Genomic DNA, 18,834 nt, shown 5'->3' with positions numbered 1-18,834 from the left:
TACCAAATCTACACACTCAATACAGACTACAATCACTAAACTCAAAATTACTACAACAATACTACAGTCTACTATTTTTACAGTCAGAAGATTCCAAGGGACGATCCGAAGCAGCGGTCGCCACGTGCATGGGGGCTTAATTAAATATAAGATTGATTGAAAATATTTTTTGTTTTAGTATGTCTGTCCGATTACGCAGTCTCGCAATCGGTTGGCCCTGACTAGTATTATTACGCTATCTGACTGCAAAGAACAATGTAAGAAAATTTTCGTAAACACAGTTAATTAATTAAGTCCCCAGCAACTATAAAACCTACAAAATCCAAGCACAAATGTAACTGTTCTGTATGTGGGAGTGTGACTCAACGTCCACATCTGGCACGGTTCTTTTCCAACAAGACAAGAATTTTTAAATATCAACTATGCTGACGTGACAAAAGAAATTTAGAAAAACTATAATTACGCAAGAAAACCAGAATTCACTCTAATACAAGAACACAAGCCAGATGCTTTGTTGACTGAACCTGTAGTGACGCATTATTTCAGACACACAATCAATAAAAGAACATTGTAGTTTTTACCTTCATATATATTGACGAAATGCACTCATTACAAATACATCTGCTATCTCTCCCATCAAATAACTGCATAAAACATGGAACAACACTCTTTACTACCACATCTCACTCCGACTTCACGACAAGCAGTGCCCACTAGCACATCTCGGTACGAACTCTTAACACACACTGTCCTCTACGAGCTCTCTACTAGCACTGACCGCTACGAACTCCCGACAATCACTGACTGCTACGATCTCTTAACACGCACTGTGGAGGCGGCTTAATAGTACTCTTTGGCGCACTCTCTGGCGCAGTGGCACAGTGTAGCCACCTTTCAACGTGTTCTAAGATATCCTGACATTTGAGTGTTTTACTCTCTTTTTCAGTACGTTTATCATCTAATAAACAACCTCAGAAGTCCCATGAGGCCATTCCCAGTGATGCACTTGTCCATAGGAAGACTGAAATGCCATAAAATTATAATACATGCAGGAATAGTTGCAGAGGATCGATGATACACGCAGGGTTAAGTTGTTACCAACAGTTTATTTCCAATAGTGTGATCGAAATTGTACAGTATTTCACAAAACTAGGTGAAATGACACACTAATTTTCTATCATATTACGGGAAACAAACCATTGGAAACTAACGCCTGTAAAATATGTGCTAATATCTGACCGGAGCAACCTAAAATGCGTTGACCATATAAAAATAATGATGTAAAAGGCAGATGCCACCATGAAAGACAGTAGACAAGTCCTAAGAAAATGTAATGTATCACTAAAACAATTGGCTTACAAAACTCTCGTTGCACCATTTCTCGAGTATTTTTCATCAGTCTGGGACCGTTACGAAGTTTAATTTAGCAGATAGAGATGATTCACAGAAGTGTGGTGCGTTTTATTATTGGTTCGTTTAGTAAGTGCAAGAGCGTTACGGAAATGCTCAACAACCTCCTGTGGCAGAGGCTACAAGAGAGACGTAGTTGGTCATGGACATGTTTGCTGTTAAAATTCAGAGAGTACATATTCAAGACTAGTAAGCCCGTTCCCCTCCTTGTTTAAGAAATTTCCAAAGAACGAATTAGAAGCCTGATGTTCTCGAGCCGCAGCAAGTTTCGTCTCACTATCGGCTTATTGAGACCACATAGACTTCAGTCTTTTAGCCCCTCTAGTATACTGAGAAAGATTCGTCCATTTTCTGGGCATTTTTATATGTAAACAAAACGAAATCAAAATGTAATAATTATGCACCAAAATCACATAACAGTCTAGCGACAGCTCTCACAGCAACTCTTCAGAGTACAGTGAGTAGCTTCTCATAAAAAGCGATTTGCTTCACAGTTTGACAGTGTTGTTTAGCTTCAACTATATTTCGTGCATGTCTGAATACTTATCAGACCTTCTTTAGGTAAAAATTGTGACTGCAGTGTTGGTGACCCTTCGCTAACGGCTCCAGGCAATGTAGGCTTCGGTCACGCAGCTGGAGGCTATTGCCAATGGACATCACTGTGGGTCGCAGACAAAGCGAACGTCCAGCACGATCCATCTGTCCCCCGATCCGTCGACTACTTTAGTCATCCCGGATACTGTACACACTGAGATTGATTCCTCAACGGTGGTCTAGTGGGAGGTCGCTCCAAGGTGTGGCCATTAGTGGAAGACTTACCGAGTGGCTGAACAGAGGGCTTCACTGGCTTATATGACGAACAGGTTACGGGTGCTATATGTGCCTGACGAAGTTCCTGCACCAGATGAAATCGCTCGTCCTATTTCAGAGCATTCCACTCGCTCTATGTAGTCTGCGCATTCGCAGATGGTAGTAATACTGGTAGCTGGTAGCTCCAAAGGTAGGCACGTAATGGGGCCTTTAGGGATATGGCAGTGAAGGAAGGTTAGGAATCCACTTTGCACTGTGAGCGCATACCGGGAGGAGTCGTTCCAGATGTGAAATGACTGCTTCTGAATGCTTATGTCGGTACTAACGATGTGTGTCGTTTTGGATTAGAAGAGTGTCTCTCTGATTTCGGGGCGCTAGCTGGAGTAGTAAAGACTGCCAGTCTTGCTTGCAAGATGAAGGCAGAGCTCATCATCTGTAGCATCATCGTCAGAATTGACTGTGGTCCTTTGGTACAGAGCCAAGTGGAGGGTCTGAATCAGAGACTCAAACGATTCCGCGACCGTGTGAGTGGCAATTCCTCGACTTGGTGGGTTTCCAGATGGCGCTGAGGAAGTCAGGAGTCCACTACGCAAAAGAAGCAGCTAAACACGTAGCGGGGGCTGTGTGGAGAGGGAACTGGGCTGTTTTTTAGGCTCAAGGGTTGCGAGAAAATACTCAATTGGCTTCAGTTTCAAAGAACAGGACGACCACAGGGATAGGTTGACACAGGTTGAATGGTTATTGTAGTTCTAAATTGTCGTGGCGGTGTTGCAAAATAATCAGAGCACCAAGCGCTAATACAGATTATTGAATCTCAAATCGTTACAGTTACTGATAGCTGGCTAAAGCCGGGAACAACTTAAGCCAAAATTTTTGTAACGGACCTAAGCATGTTCATAAAAGATGAATTAAATACAGTTGGTGGTGGACTGTTTACTGCCGTCAGAAGAAGTTTTCCTTGTAGTGAAATTGAAGTAGATAGTTCTTGTGAGTTAGTATGGGTGGAGATTATACTTGACAACCCCGACTTAGATGAAACAGTTGCTGAACAGTTCGAAGATGACTTGAGTGTCATTTCAAATAGGTTCCCCACTCAAACAATTACTGATGGTGTTGACTTCAATTTGTTCTCGATACGCTGGCGAAAACACATGTTTGAAGTCGGTGGTAAGCATAAAACGCCGTCCGAAATCGTACTGAATGCCTTCTAAGAAAATAATTTTGAACATTTATTTCAGGAGTCCACAGGAAGCGTAAATGGTTGCGAAACAAATAATCCTGCTGCAGAAATTCATCGACAGATTTGCGAAGTTTACGGTGATATTGTTATGAGTGAAAGCAAAGTGCGTAAGTGGGTACGAGAAATCAAAGATGGCCGTGACAACGTCTAGGATGAGGACCGCTCCGGTCGCTCTTCTTTGATTACAGACGATATGGTGGCTTCAGTTGAAGCGAGGAATCGTGAGAACAGGCACTTCACAATAACAGATCCCTTAAACGAATTTCCTGACGTGTCGAGATCAGTGCTTTATAGCATTGTTTCTGAATACCTAAAGTTTAGGGAACTGTGCTCCGGTTTGGTCCCGAAACTGCTAACAGAGGACCACAAAAACCAAAGATTTGAGTGTGCGATGAAGTTCTTGACTTGTTATCACGAAGAAGGTGACGGCTTCTTGAGTCAGATCGTAACTGGAGACGAGACATTGGTTTCGCATAGCACGCCCGAATAGAAGCAACATAGCATGGAATGGAGACATTCCATGCTATGTTGCTGTAAAGGTGAAGGCCAAACAGACTCTGCCCCAGCGCAAAATCATGGCGTCGGTGTTTTGGGATAGGCATAGTGTTTTGTTGGTCGACTTCATGCAACGAGAAACCACTATCAATGCAGAAGCATACTGCCAAACCCTGAGAAAGCTACGCAGAGCGATTCAAAACAAAAGAAGCGCCATGCTGACAAAGGGAATCGTCCTTCTCCATGACAATGCAAGACCTCACACTGCAGGTCAGACCCGCAATTTGACAATTTTGGCTGGGAAGTTGTAGACCACCCACCCTACAGTCCCCATCTTGCGCCGAGCTATTACCATCTGTTCCTCCACCTCAAACAACACCTCAGTGGCAACCGTTCCAATAATGACGACGTGAAAACGGCAGTGAACTCTTGGTTATTGGAGCTAGCGGCAAGTTTTTATGTAGAGGGAATTTTAAAATTGGTTGAGAGGTATAATACTAGTTTGAACAAACTTGGCAACTATGTCGAAAAACAGAGTGAAGTATGTACTTTCAGAAAATAAATTTACTTTTTTGAAATAACCTTTCGTTGTGTACTTATGTTCAAACGTACCATCCTTAAAAAACACGCCTCGTAAAAAAAAGACCGCATGGGAGAGTACGGAAGATGAGGCAGCACAATGATTTCGTTTTTTGTGCAATAGTCACGCACCAATGGGGATGAATGTGCGGGTGCGTTGTCGTGATGCAAGAGCTATGAATTGCCTCGCCACATTTCAGGCCGTTTTTCCTTCTCATTTTGTCGCAGGCGTTGCAGCACGTCCCGATAGTATCATCAATTAACAGTTTGTCCCTGTGGTACTAATTAATTACGAACTAATCCTACAAAGCCAAAGAAAACTATCAGCATTCCTTTGACATTTGACTTGGCCTGATGAACTTTTTCTGATCCTGTAGAACCTTTCCCGACCCGTTGTGAAGACTGAACTTTGGTCTCAATATCATAACAGTAGACCCACGTCTGATCATCAGTTATTATTCTCTTAAGGAACATCTCGTTCTCATTTGCGCTATCGAAAAGCTCTTCACAGATTGTGAGGCGAAGGTCTTTCTCGTCTTGACTCATCAGCCGTGGGACAAACTTGGCGGCAACACGATGCATTCTAAGATGCTGTGTCAGGATTTCATGATCTGAAACAACTGAAGTGTTGCATTCTTCTGCAATCTCTCGGACAGTCAGTCTTCTATTGGCACTTAGAATTTATTTGACGTTCCTGACATGAGCGTCGTTGGTGACGTCGAAGGGCGTCCTGAGCGACGGTCATCTTTAACTTCCGTCCAGCCATTTTTTGAACAGTGTGAACCATTCTTAACAGAGAGGATGGCTTAAGCACTAATCACCCTAGGCTTCCTGCATCATATGATGTCTCTCCATAAAGGTTCTCTTGAGTTTAACGCAAAATTTAATGCACATACGTTACTTCTCTAACTCCGCCGTCTCGAAATTCACAAACTGTACAACACAATGTTCTACACAATACAGCACTGAACAATTCTAAAAGACATACAACAATGAAACTTCCGGTATTTACACATTACAGACAGGCATGTGCAGGGATGCCAACGGTATTTCGCTCCAACAGATTATTGGCGCAAAATTACCAATGTTCCGGAATTTTCTGAGCAGACCTAGACGGTGCTCGAGAATTATAAATAACATCGAAGAAAACGATTTATTGACGAATACCCAACACAGATTCAGAAAATATCGTTCTTGTGAAACACAACTCGCTCTTTATTCTCATGAGATAACGAACACTATCCACAGGGAACGTCAAACTGATTCCATATTTTTAGATTTCCAGAAATTCTTTGACAAGATTCCTCACAAACGGCTTGTGATTGAATTATGTGCCTGTGGAGTATCGTCTCAGTTGTGTGACTGGATACGTGAGTTGCTCTCAGGAAGATCACAGTTCGTAATAACTGACAGAATGTCATCAAGTAAAACAGAAGTAATGCCTGACGTTCCTCAAGGAATAGTTATAGGTCCTCTGTTGTTCCTGATCTATATAAAAGTTTTAGGAGACAATATCAGCAGCCCTCTTAGATTGTTTGCAAATGATGCTGTCATTTGCTATCATTTAAAGTCATCAGAAGATCAAAATCAATCGAAAAATGATTTAGACAATACATCTTTATAGTGAAAAAATTGGCAGCTTACTCTAAGTAATGAAAAGTGTAAAGTCATCCACTTGAGCACTAAAAGGAATCAACTAAATTTCAGTTACATGATAAATCACACAAGCCTAAACGCTGTAAAGTGAACTAAATACGTGGGGACTACAATTATGAATAACTTAAATCGGAACTATCACACAGATAATGTTGTGTGGAAAGCAAACCAAAGACTGCGATTTATTGGTAGAACACATACAACGTAACAGGCCTACTAAAAGGATTGTTTACACTCCGTTTGTTCGCCCTCTTCTGGACTATTCCTGTGCGGTGTGGGGTCCAAATCAGATAGGATTGACGGGGGGCATCAGAAGAGTCCAAAGAAGTGCAGCTCGTTTTGTGTTATCGTGAAATAGGGGAGAGAGTGCGATGGATATGATACACGAATAGGGTTGCCAGTCATTAAAACAAATGCAATTTTTACTGCAACAAGACCTTCTATCAAATTTCTCCAACAAAATATTTTGTTGGCGCCCACTTACCGTACATAGAGAGAAATGATCGTCATAATAAAATTAGAGAAATGTTCGTTTTTCCCACTTGCTGTTCGGAAGTGGAACGGTAGAGAAGTAGCTTCAAAGTAGTTCGATGAGCCCTCTACCAGACATTTAACTGTGAATTGCACAGTCAGTAAACCTGTATAGCCAACTGAATTTAACATTAGTTTGCATTCATAAAGATAAGACTGCGGCACATAGTTCTGTCACTAACATAAACTTCTGACAACACTTCTGTCACTAATTGTGAGGTAAAATATACTAATCCATCTATTGGTTCTCTGGTGTACTACAAAAGTAACATCTGTTAGTTCTTTGGTGTACTACTCCATGACGGTTGCGTCTCTGAGGTAAACATCCGATCTAACATGAGCAGACTCATAATACTTTAAATTAATATATATTTCTGAGATCCGATTTTGATTAAATAAGGCCTGTATGGTACCCCATGCTACGCTCAAGTTATCTGAGAAAATCTCATGAAAATTCATCTAGTAGTTTTGAAGATTAGCATGTCCAAACAAACTAAGTTTTTAAAAATAATCTTAATCTATTGTGTTATCTGATCCGACCCATCCTCTGCTAAGCAAAAGTGTCTTGGACTGCCTCTACTCTCTCCTTCTATCACACCCTCCAGATCCTCGAACGCCGTGCATTCTGCCTAATCTTTTGGACCTCCATGTCCGAATAGTTTAACAGTTTACAAATTCCCAATCCTATCTTTCCGTATTGAACATCTCTGAGTATCCTACGTTATTCATAAACTTGGCACTACCTACCCACCAATTTCCCTCCTGCTCAGTGATCCACGTACGCTGCCGCGCCTCTACCACCACATTCCCTCACACTACACCTCCACACTCTCCACATCCTCCGCAAAACTAAACTTTCATTGCCTTCACTTACCTGACGGTGAAATCTACCCCGATATGTACCTGTCCTACCAGATCTAAAACAACCCAGCCCTCCTCCCTGGTCAGGATTCCCTTTCTCTCGACTCCTCTTCTCCCACACACGGCCTGGTATGGAACAGTATCGCTCATCACTCCCCCAAGTCCCTCCTCCAAACATCCACTCATCACTTCGCTCGTCTACGAGTATGTGTCTATTTTAGTCAGTACACCAGCTTTTTACCTTCCCTTTGCAACTGTCCCTCTATCTTTTATATTTTGTGAAACATTCATTCATCATTTCATCGGTGACAATATTTTAATTGCTCAACAAATCAGCCTTGTATATTTTAGTTTATGCAACTGACAATATGTCTCTTTATTGTGCCAAACATTCAGTTTTGTCAACCTTCATGTTCAGTTTTATGAATATGTTTTAAATTTTTTATCATATATCTAAAGAGAGCCAATTTGTACCCATATACAGCCCACTGCTCCCCCGCCTATATGTGGGGAAGGCGTGTAAATAACAATAAAGGGAAAAAACGATATTGTGTCACAACCCCACATCACCCAAAATGACCAAGTTCTTCAATGTATAGACGTCATGTTTTTACAGTTTTGTTATCAATATAGGCATAGAAAGGTGAGGCAGAAAATAACTCTGTCCTACACCTGTATCACGAAATGACCAAAAAGAGAAACTCAGATGTGTCGTAGGTTATCATGTGGCTTACCGAAAATCATATTCCTATCCACCAGCATTGAATAGAACACTGTAGGTCGGAAATGGTAGTGGCACCAGAAAAATTTTCCACCAACACTTTTTAGTGGCTTGCGTATTATTGATGTAGACGTAGCTAAAATTGATTCCTTAGAACTATACCAGTGCAGCTTCTTTTATCGAATATTGGGCACAGTTTTTGTGTGATCTAAATGCTCTAGAATTTAATCATTCATTTGTTTTTTGTTTTACAGGATTGTTTTATTCATCAGAAACAACATGCCCCTTGACCATGGATGGTGGCTTATGATGTCTGCTTTCAGCTGGGATCTCTGGTTAGCAGTGACGATGGTCGTCATTTTACAGATCTCCTGTTTGTTTCTCATGAGACGTGTAGTCAAGAGACAAACGACAGAACTCTCTCACATTACTAGTAAGTGGTACTGTAGTCTTTATTCCTTACGTAAAAAATAATAATTATCATGTTAATTAAATAAGCTGCATAAGAAACGCCGGCTTCTCTCAGAATCGTGTACAGGACAGCATCCTGAATATTTTTCAAAACGGAATCCCTGTACAGGAAATGCATAGACGTGCACAGTGCCTGCCAGAATTTTATAGCATCGGCGCCAATTTGTCTAATTAGTTATCTTTCACATTAATGAGCAGTGTCAGATGGATTTCTGAATTGCCCCTAATATCATTCCTGCACATGCATGCATGTTTCCGTAGTTCTTTGTTATCGTCATAATTGACTAGCTGTGTTGTGTAACTTTTGTGACAGCATTACGTCACAGACATACAAATAACAAAATTATTGATCTGCTGTTTGCACAGCGCAAAACTGATAACAGCAAAGCTGCTGCATGATTTTATATGGCAAAATATCCCACTACATCACTGACATTCACAACTGAGAGAAGGCTATGAGAGACCGCAAAGTCGCTAGCAGGTATTATATTTCCCACCTAGTGTTTTCGCAAAACTGCGGGGTGTACGTCCTGCAAAGCATCCTATTTGTTCATTTTCCAGTAGTGCTCTGTGGTACTGAGAAATTTTCTGTGGGTACGGGAGTTTTTATGAATGTTGTATCAATGATACTGTATTTCTGCCCGACATTTGCCGTCAAAATGGATGACAGCGATCAACACTCAATTCGAAAAAGGAACGTTTTGGAACTTTTCGAAGAGGAACTGTCCACCAGAAAGTGGCGCAGCACTGGGTGTGAGAGCTTAAGTTCGCAGTAATGTATCCTCTACAGTTAGGTCAGCTATTCGGAATTTTACTTACTCATTTTATGCAGAATTTTTGTTTGTGAACACCACGTGGTCGCGGATTGTGAGAATCGTTACAAGTCACAGGTACTGATTCTCGGGATAAAACTTCCAAATGAGTTTCAGAATTTCTTCTCTGGTGCAATTATTAACAGTTTATTCTTATCTATGAATACTTATTCACTTGCTTCTTGCACTCAAGCCAAAGGAACGACCGTTTGCTAACCACGTGCATACTGGTTAAGTTTTTTCTTTATTCTTGTATTTGTCCTGAATCTCTATTATACGTGTACATGAGCATGAATGTCGCCATTGAAAGATTGCTCTGACTCTTCCATAATTAATAATCAATCATAAATCGTGCTGGGGTTCCCAAGACGCAGTTGTAAATGCAATTTTGTTACTCAGCCGAGAGTGTTACGAAGAACAAAAACCATCACCCATTTGTTAGAGGGTTAGCTTGTCAGTTTGTTCAGCTGCTCTTGAATAAACGTGATATTTTTATCAGAGCACATGCTTACATATTTCCTCGCAAACTTCCATTTTACGCCCTACTGCTACCCGTTGTGTAACAGATAAATATGGCCAAGCTATTTATTTAATATTTATTCAACTATCATAAATATGCAGATCCGGCAAGTCAGTTCATCTAAACATCAAAGGTTTTTCTTTCATGTACATCCAGGTACCTTCTTCCCACCTTCCATGTTAATAGATGCTGTCAAGTTCATGAACATCTATTTTTCTCTATTATTACTTTTGTGTTGTAATTTCATGTACTGACACGTTCCATGACCTTGGAGATTTCCTCCTCAATTTGGTTCTACGGAACTTGGCGTAAAAAAAAGATACCTATTTTTTATGGACACGTTTATCACAATCGCCGATCTCCAACCAGGTCTCTCACCTACAGATACCCTTCACAGCTACAGGGGCAGAATGAGTCAATATTTCTGCCGGGGACTTCCAACGACATGTTGAGTCCGTGCTACGTCGAGTTGCTGCAATATGCCGTGCCAGAGCAGGCATTAGGAGTGTCCCGTGAATTCTGTCTCCACAGCTGCCGTGACGTTGTGGGCCGATGTGGTGTCCCTCTATGCCGAGGCTGTGTGCGCAGCTGCTTGTAGACGCACTGCTGCAAGGTGCCCGCTTGTTGCATACCCAGAAGCCCGCTGCATGGGGCGGGAAGCTGCTGCTGCTACAATGTTGGTTGCTTCAGTCAGGGTAGGACTGGAATCTCTTCAGCTTGCGTGAAACATGTCGCAACACCAAAGAGTGATGGCGTTTCTGACTCACCTCGTTAACATATAGGAAAAATCATTCGACACTGAGGGGGGACCAGAATGATTGACATATTCAAGTCTCTCTCGAGACGCCGTCGATCTAGACGCCTGTGAACTCGATTGAGACTTAGACACAGAAAAAGAAGGTGATCCACATCTATATTTACATGGATACTCTGCAAATCACATTTAAGTGCCTGGCAGAGGGTTCAACGAGCCAACTTCACAATTCTCTATTATTCCAATCTCGTATAGCGCGCGGAAAGAATGAACACCTATATCTTTCCCTACGAGCTCTGATTTCCCTTATTTTAATAAGGTGATCGTTCCTCCCTATGTAGGTCGGTGTCAACAAAATATTTTCGCATTCGGAGGAGAAAGTTTGTGATTGGAATTTCGTGATAAGATTCCGTCGCAACGAAAAACGCCTTTCTTTTAATGAAGTCCAACCCAAATCCTGTATCATTTCCGTGACCCTCTCTCCCATATTTCGCGATAATACAAAACGTGCTGCCCTTCTTTGAACTTTTTCGATGTACTCCGTCAGTCCTATCTGGTAAGGATCCCACACCGCGCAGCAATATTCTAAAAGAAGACGGACGAGTGTAGTGTAGGCAGTCTATTTAGTAGGTCTGTTACATTTTCTAGGTGTCCTGCCAATAAAACGCAGTCTTTAGTTAGCCTTCCCCACAACATTTTCTACATGTTCCTTTCAATTTAAGTTGTTCGTAATTGTAATATCTAGGTATTTAGTTGAATTTACGTATTTAGATTAGACTGATTTATCGCGTAACCGAAGTTTAACGAGCTCCTTTTAGCTCTCATGTGGATGACCTCAAACTTTTCGTTATTTAGGGTCAAGTACCACTTTTCGCACCACTCATATATCTTTTCTAAATCGTTTTGCAGTTCGTTTTGATCTTCTGATGACTTTATAAGTGGGTACACGACAGCGTCACCTGCGAACAACCGAAGACGGCTGCTCTGATTGTCTCCCAAATCGTTTATGTAGGTAAGGAACAGCAAAGGGCCTATAACACTACCTTGGGGAACGCCACAAAACACTTCTGTTTTAAGCGATGACTTTCCGTCAATTACTACGAACTGTGACCTCTCTGACAGGAAATCACAAATCCAGTCACATAACTGAGACGATATTCCATAAGCACGCATTTTCACTACGAGCCACTTGTGTGGTACAGTGTCAAAAGCCTTCTGGAAATCCAGAAATACGGAATCGATCTGAAATCCCTTGTCAATAGCACTCAACACTTCATGTGAGTAAAGAGCTAGTTGTGTTCCACAGGAACGATGTTTTCTGAACCCATGTTGACTGTGTGTCAATAGGCCGTTTTCGTCCAGGTAATTCATAATGTTCGAACACAATATATGTTCTAAAATCCTGCTGCATATCGACGTTAACGATATGAGCCTGTAATTTAGTGGATTAGTCCTACTACCTTTCTTGAATATTGGTGTGACCTGTGCAACTTTCCAGTCTTTGGGTACGGATCTTTCGTCGAGCGAACGGTTGTACATGATTGTTGACTATGGAGTTAATGCATCAGCATACTCCGGAAGGAACCTAATTGGTATACAGTCTGGACCAGAAGACTTGCTTTTATTAAGTGATTTAAGTTGCTTCACTTCTTCGAGGATATTTACTTCTACGTTACTCATGTTGGCAGCTGTTTTCGATTAGAATTGTGGAATATTTACTTCGCCTTCTTTTGTGAAGGCATTTCGGAAGGCTGTGTTTAGCAACTCTGCTTTGGCAGCACTGTTTTCGATAGTATCTCCATTGCTATCGCGCAGAGAAGACATTGATTGTTTCTTGCCGCTAACATACTTCACATACGACCAGAATCCTTTGGATTTTGGCCGGCCGGGGTGGCCGAGCGGTTCTAGGCGCTACAGTCTGGAACCACGCGACCGCTACGATCGCAGGTTCGAATCCTGCCTCGGGCATGGATGTGTGTGATGTCCCTAGGTTAGTTATGTTTAAGTAGTTCTAAGTTCTAGGGGACTGATGACCTCAGAAGTTAAGTTCCATAGTGCTCGGAGCCATTTGAACCATTTGAACCTTTGGAATTTCTGCCAGGTTTCGAGACAAAGTTTCGTTGTGGAAACTGTTATAAGCATGCTGGTTGCTTCAGTTAGGAAAAATCATTTGACACTCAGGGGGGGGGGGGGGGGACCAGAATGATCGACATATTGAAGCCTCTGTCGAGACCCCGTCGATATAGACGCCTGTGAACTCGAACGAGACTTAGACACAGGAAAAGAAGGTGATGAGTGAAATGCCGAGATAGTTCCTTTGAAAGAGCGCGGCCGAGTCGCTTCGCCATCCTTGACACAATCCGAGCATGTGCTCCGTCTCTAATGACCTCGATGCCGACGGGTCGTTAAATCCAATCTTCCTTCCATTCTGCGTCGAATATACCGGTCCTCGTCAGATCATTAAGCATCGTCAGGCGCGGCCAGTACTTGAATAGGAAACAAGCCAGGTACTCTGCGTGATGTTGACAGCTTTCCCCTTTCCATTTCGACAAAAGGCAGGGAGGTTGGTGGCGAATGGTCCCCGTTCACCGGTCTTTGCGCCAATGGCCTGGAATAAATTCCGTACCTCTCAGCAGTGTCCCACGAAATGAGGCCGTGTGGTGGTGATCTGTCACTGAATGGGGACGTTAAGCTCGGCAGCGCTCTTGGTGCTGATTGACTGGAGTAGACTAAGCTTCTCCCTTCTGTCATGATCATCCAACACTTACCAGACACGCTTAACACACAACTTTCACACTTCACGACGAAAAGGTGCCTGTGGGCGTCCAGAATAGGAAACACCAATTAGTTGGCTGAGCCTGGCGTTCGGGCTTCCCCATCCAATCATGCCATACAACTTTACACTTTTAAATCCACAATCAATAATTCTGCATACAAGACTTTACAGTTCTGATATGTCAAACAACATTTGCGTACTAGACCCTGCAAACCGGCAACTCAATCTGCATAAGATGTTCCACATTGTTTATTCCACTGATTAAACTGTAGCCCAGCCGCCACAATGATGTTCCATGATGGTAGCATCCGATTAAGAGAGCACACAGATCATTGAAAGACAAAGCCTATGATGTGAGAATGGTTGAAGTGTCTATACCACTCCGTATAAACGAATCTACCAGAAATACTATAAACGAAAGGGCACAGTAAAAAACGACGGATGTAGACTTTCCAGCTCTCTGAAGACTCGTAGGATGCAACGAACGGAGGTGTGAACTTTGTCCTGATCACCAACTGACGTCGTTGTTGGTGCTGAGAACGAGCTGCAGAAGAACAAAAGGCTATTTTTGCTGTTGTTAGAGCAGTTCCTGGTACTGCTTTTGTCGAAGTGACAGCTGTTGCTGTCAAAGTGACAGAAACTTGGGATTCATAAAACTGGGCCGCGCGGGATTAGCCGAGCGGTCTAAGGGCTTTGCAGTCATTGACTGTGCGGCTGGTCCCGGCGGAGGTTCGAGTCCTCCCTCGGGCATGGGTGTGCGTGCGTTTGTCCTTAGGATAATTTAGGTTAAGTAGTGTGTAAGCTTAGGGACTGATGACCTTAGCAGTTAAGTCCCATAAGATTTCACACACATTTTGAACATAAAACTGGCAGTGGGTGTGAACACACTGCTGAAGTCGCGGTTCGGCAGGACTCCATCGCCACTTTCATCTCTCCTCCTAATACGAATGCATAATCCATAAACGAAGTCAAGTTTCTCGAGAGTAGAACACAGAATGTAAACCAACACGGAGAACAAGAAGATCTGGGCGCAATGCGTGGCCAACGTGTCCAGGTGTGTTGGCAAACATGTTGCCTGGTCGGACGAGTCTCGTTTCAAATTGTATCGAGGGGATGGACGTGTACGGCTATGGAGACAACCTCATGAATCCATGGGACTCTGCACGTCAGCAGGGGACTGTTCAAGCTGGTGGAGGCTCCGTAATGGCGTGGAGCGCGTGCAGCTGGAGCGATATGGGATCCCTGATAGTCTAGACACGACTCTGACAGGTGACACGTACGTAAGTTCCTGTCTGATCACCTGCATCCATTCATGCCCATTGTGCATAGTGACGGACTTGGGCAATTCCAGCAGGACTATGCGACACCCCACACGTTCAGAATTTCTGCAGAGTGGTTCCAGGAACACTCTTCTGAGTTTAAACACTTCCGCTGGACACCACACTCCCCAGACATGAACGTTATCTGGCCTGCCTTGCAACGTGCTGTTCTTCACTCCCTCGTACTCTTACGGATGTATGGATAGCCCTTCAAGATTCACGGTGCCATTTCTCTCCAGCACTACTCCAGACATGAGTCGAGTCCGTGCCACGTCGTTTTGCCGTACTTCTGCGTGCTCGCGGGTGCCCTACACGATTGTAGGCAGATGTACCAGTTTCTTTGGCTCTTCAGTGTATAATGCATGCAAACATTTCAAAGATAAAAGCAATACTTTTGCTCACAATGTTTACAATATACACAGAGGGTATTCGTGTGATTATAATACTACAACAAACTCGACTGCCTTGCAAAATTTGCGGTAGCGTTCTCGCTTCCCACGCCCGGGTTCCCGGGTTCGACTCCCGGCGGGCTCAGGGATTTTCTCTGCCTCGTGATGACTGGGTGTTGTGTGCTGTCCTTAGGTTAGTTAGGTTTAATTAGAACTAAGTTCTAGGGGACTGATGACCATAGATGTTAAGTCCCATAGTGCTCAGAGCCATTTGAACCATTTTTGAACCTTGCAAAATTTCAGCAAGTAATTCGTCCCTGAGACTTCCCGGCACATTAAAACTGTGTGCCAGACAGCGGCTGAAACCTGAGATCCTGTCCTTCGTGAGCAAGTGCTCCACCAACTGAGATGCCCCACCACCACTCATGACCCTTCCTCACAGCTTTACTTCCGCCAGTACGTCATCTTCTACTTTCCAAACATCACAGTAGTTTTCCTGTGAGACTTGTAGAATTAGCCCTCCTGGAAGAAGGGAGTGCTAATCGTACAAGTCTCGCAGATGAACTTCTGTTAATTTTGGAAAATAGAAAATGAGGTAATGACGGAAGTAAAGCTGTGAGGTTGAGTCGTGAGTCATACTGTAGTAAGTCAGTTGGTAGAACACTTACCTACAAAAAGCAAAGATCCCGGGTTCGATTCCCGATCCAGCCGGCAGTTTTAACCTCCCAGGAAGTTTCATATGAATGTACGCTATGTTGTGAAGTTAAAATTTATTCTTAACACATCCTTATTTATAATATTAACAAGGTTTTTATCAGAATCACTTACTCTTAAAAGATACGAAGGTCAACTTTGCACTGAGGCGACAAAACTCATGGAATATTGATACGCACATATACAGACGGTAGTAGTACGGTGTGCACTACATATATAAGGGCAGTGTACAGACGGAGCAAGGGGACTGATGACCATAGATGTTAAGTCCCATAGTGCTCAGAGCCAATTGAACAGACGGAGCTGTCATTTGGACTGGTGAGTCACGTGAAAAGGCTCCCAACGTGATTATAGATCCACGACAGGAGTTAAGACAATGTGGAAGCGGAATGGTACTTCGAGTTAAACGCATGGGACATTCCATTTCATAAATCGTTAGCGAATCCAACATTCCGAGATCCAGTGTCAAAAGTGTACCGTGAATACCAAATTTCACGCCTTACCCCTCACCAAGGACGATGCAGTGACCGATGGCCTTCACTTAACGACCGAGGGTAGCGGCGTTTGTTCAAAGCTGTCCTGCTAACAGACAAGCAACACTGCCTAAAAAACTGCAGAAATCAATGTGGGAAGTGCTACGAACGTACCCGTAAGCACCGTGTGGCGAAATTCGCCGTTAATGCGCTAGGGCAGCAGAAGGCCGAAACGAATGCCTTTGCTTACAGCACTACCGGGACTACATCACTTGTAGCGCCTCTTTGGAGCTCGTGACCATATCCGCTGGACCCTATACTGCTGGAAAACTGTCGAATGGGCAGATGAGTCCGGATTTCAGGTGATAAGCGCTGAGCTGTCAACAAGCCACGTACAAGCTCGTGGTGACTCCATAATGGTGTGGGATGTGTTTGCATGGAACGGACCGGGTCCTCTGGACGTTTGGCTACTTGGAGACCATTTGCAGCCAGTCATGGGCATCATGCTCCAAAACAAGGAAGGAATTTTCACGAACGATAATGCGCCATGTCACTGGGCCACAAATGTGGGCAATTGATTTGAAGAACATTCTGGACAATTCGAACGAATATTTTGCCCGCCTATATCGCCTGACATGAGTCCGATGGAACATTTGGGGAACATAATCGAGGGGTCAGTTCCTATCCAAAATCTTAGACCGTCAACACTTCCGCTATTACGGACGGCAATAGAGGCAGCATGGTTTAATATTTCTGCAAAGTATTTCCAACGACTTGTTGAGTCCTTTCCACGTCTATTTGCTGCATTATATCGGACAAAAGGTGGCCCAGTACTACACTCATGCTCACAAATTAAGGATAACGCTGATAGATCGAGAAACAACGCTCTGGTGGGCAGGTTGCGGGTTTAAATCACCTCGGGGTATGACCATGCGGTGCATTTGACCTGCGGTCGTCGCACGGTGGCGCTGGCAGCAGTCCACATATGCAGAGGTGTCTTGGTCCATGTCAGACTACGGTGCAGCGAGTAAGTATACAGACGTTTTCATACGTGCTAACGGTGACTGTGTGTTGAAAATGGCTCAAAGAACACATATTGATGACATTATGAGGGGTAGATTACTAGGACGACTGGAGGCTGGTCAAACACAGCAGGTCGTAGCACGGGCCCTCCGTGTGCCACAAAGTGTGATCTCAAGATTATTGCAACGATTCCAGCACACAGGAAACGTGTCCAGGCTCTACAGTATGGGACGTCCACAGTGTACAACACCACAAGAAGACCGATATCTCACCACCAGTGCCCGCAGACGGCCACAGAGTACTGCAGGTAGCCCTGCTAGGGTCCTTACCCCAGCCACTGGAACAGTTGTCTACAGAAACACAGACTACAGACAACTGAACAGACATGATTTATTCGCCCGTAGACCTGCAAGGTGCATTCCACTGATCCCTGGTCACAGGAGAGCCCATAAAGCCTGGTGTCAAGAACACAGTACATGGTCACTGGAACAGTGGTCCCGGGTTATGTTCACGGACGAGAACAGGTATAGTCTGAACAGTGATTCTTGTCGGGTTTTCATCTATAGTGAACCAGAAACCAGATACCAACCCCTTAAAGTCCTTGAAAAGGACCTGTATGGAGGTCATGGTTTGATGATATGGGGTAGGATTATGATTGTTCCATATCTTTGACAGAGGAACTGTAAGAGGTCAGGTGTATTGGGACGTCATTTTGCACTAGTATGTCCGCCTTTTCAGGTGTGCAGTGGGTCCCACCTTCCTCCTGATGGATGATAACGCACGGCCCCACCGAACTGCCATCGCAGAGGAGTACCTTGAAACAGAAGATATCAGACGAATGGAGTGGCCTACCTGTTCTCCAGACCTAAACCCCATCGAGCACGTCTGGGATGCTCTCGGTCAATGTATCGCTGCACGTCTTCAAACCCCTAGGACACTTCAGGAGCTCGGACAGGCACTGGTGCAACAATGGGAGGCTATACCCCAGCAGCCGCTCGACCATCTGATCCAGAGTATGCCAACCCGTTGTGCGGCCTGTGTACGCGTGCATGGTGAACATATGCCATATTGATGTCGGGGTACATGCGCAGGAAACAGTTGCGTTTTGTAGCACATGTGTTTCGGGACGATTTTCTCAACTTACCACCAATACCATGGACTTACAGATCTGTGCCGTGTGTGTTTCCTATATGCCTATGATATTAGCGCGAATTTTGTGTAGTGCCACGGTGTGTGGCACCACATTCTGCGATTATCCTTAATTTATGAGCATGAGTGTG

The sequence above is a fragment of the Schistocerca serialis genome, chromosome 7 (assembly GCF_023864345.2).
Source record: "Schistocerca serialis cubense isolate TAMUIC-IGC-003099 chromosome 7, iqSchSeri2.2, whole genome shotgun sequence".
Classification (NCBI taxonomy): domain Eukaryota; kingdom Metazoa; phylum Arthropoda; class Insecta; order Orthoptera; family Acrididae; genus Schistocerca; species Schistocerca serialis.
This window is presented reverse-complemented; position numbering follows the sequence as displayed.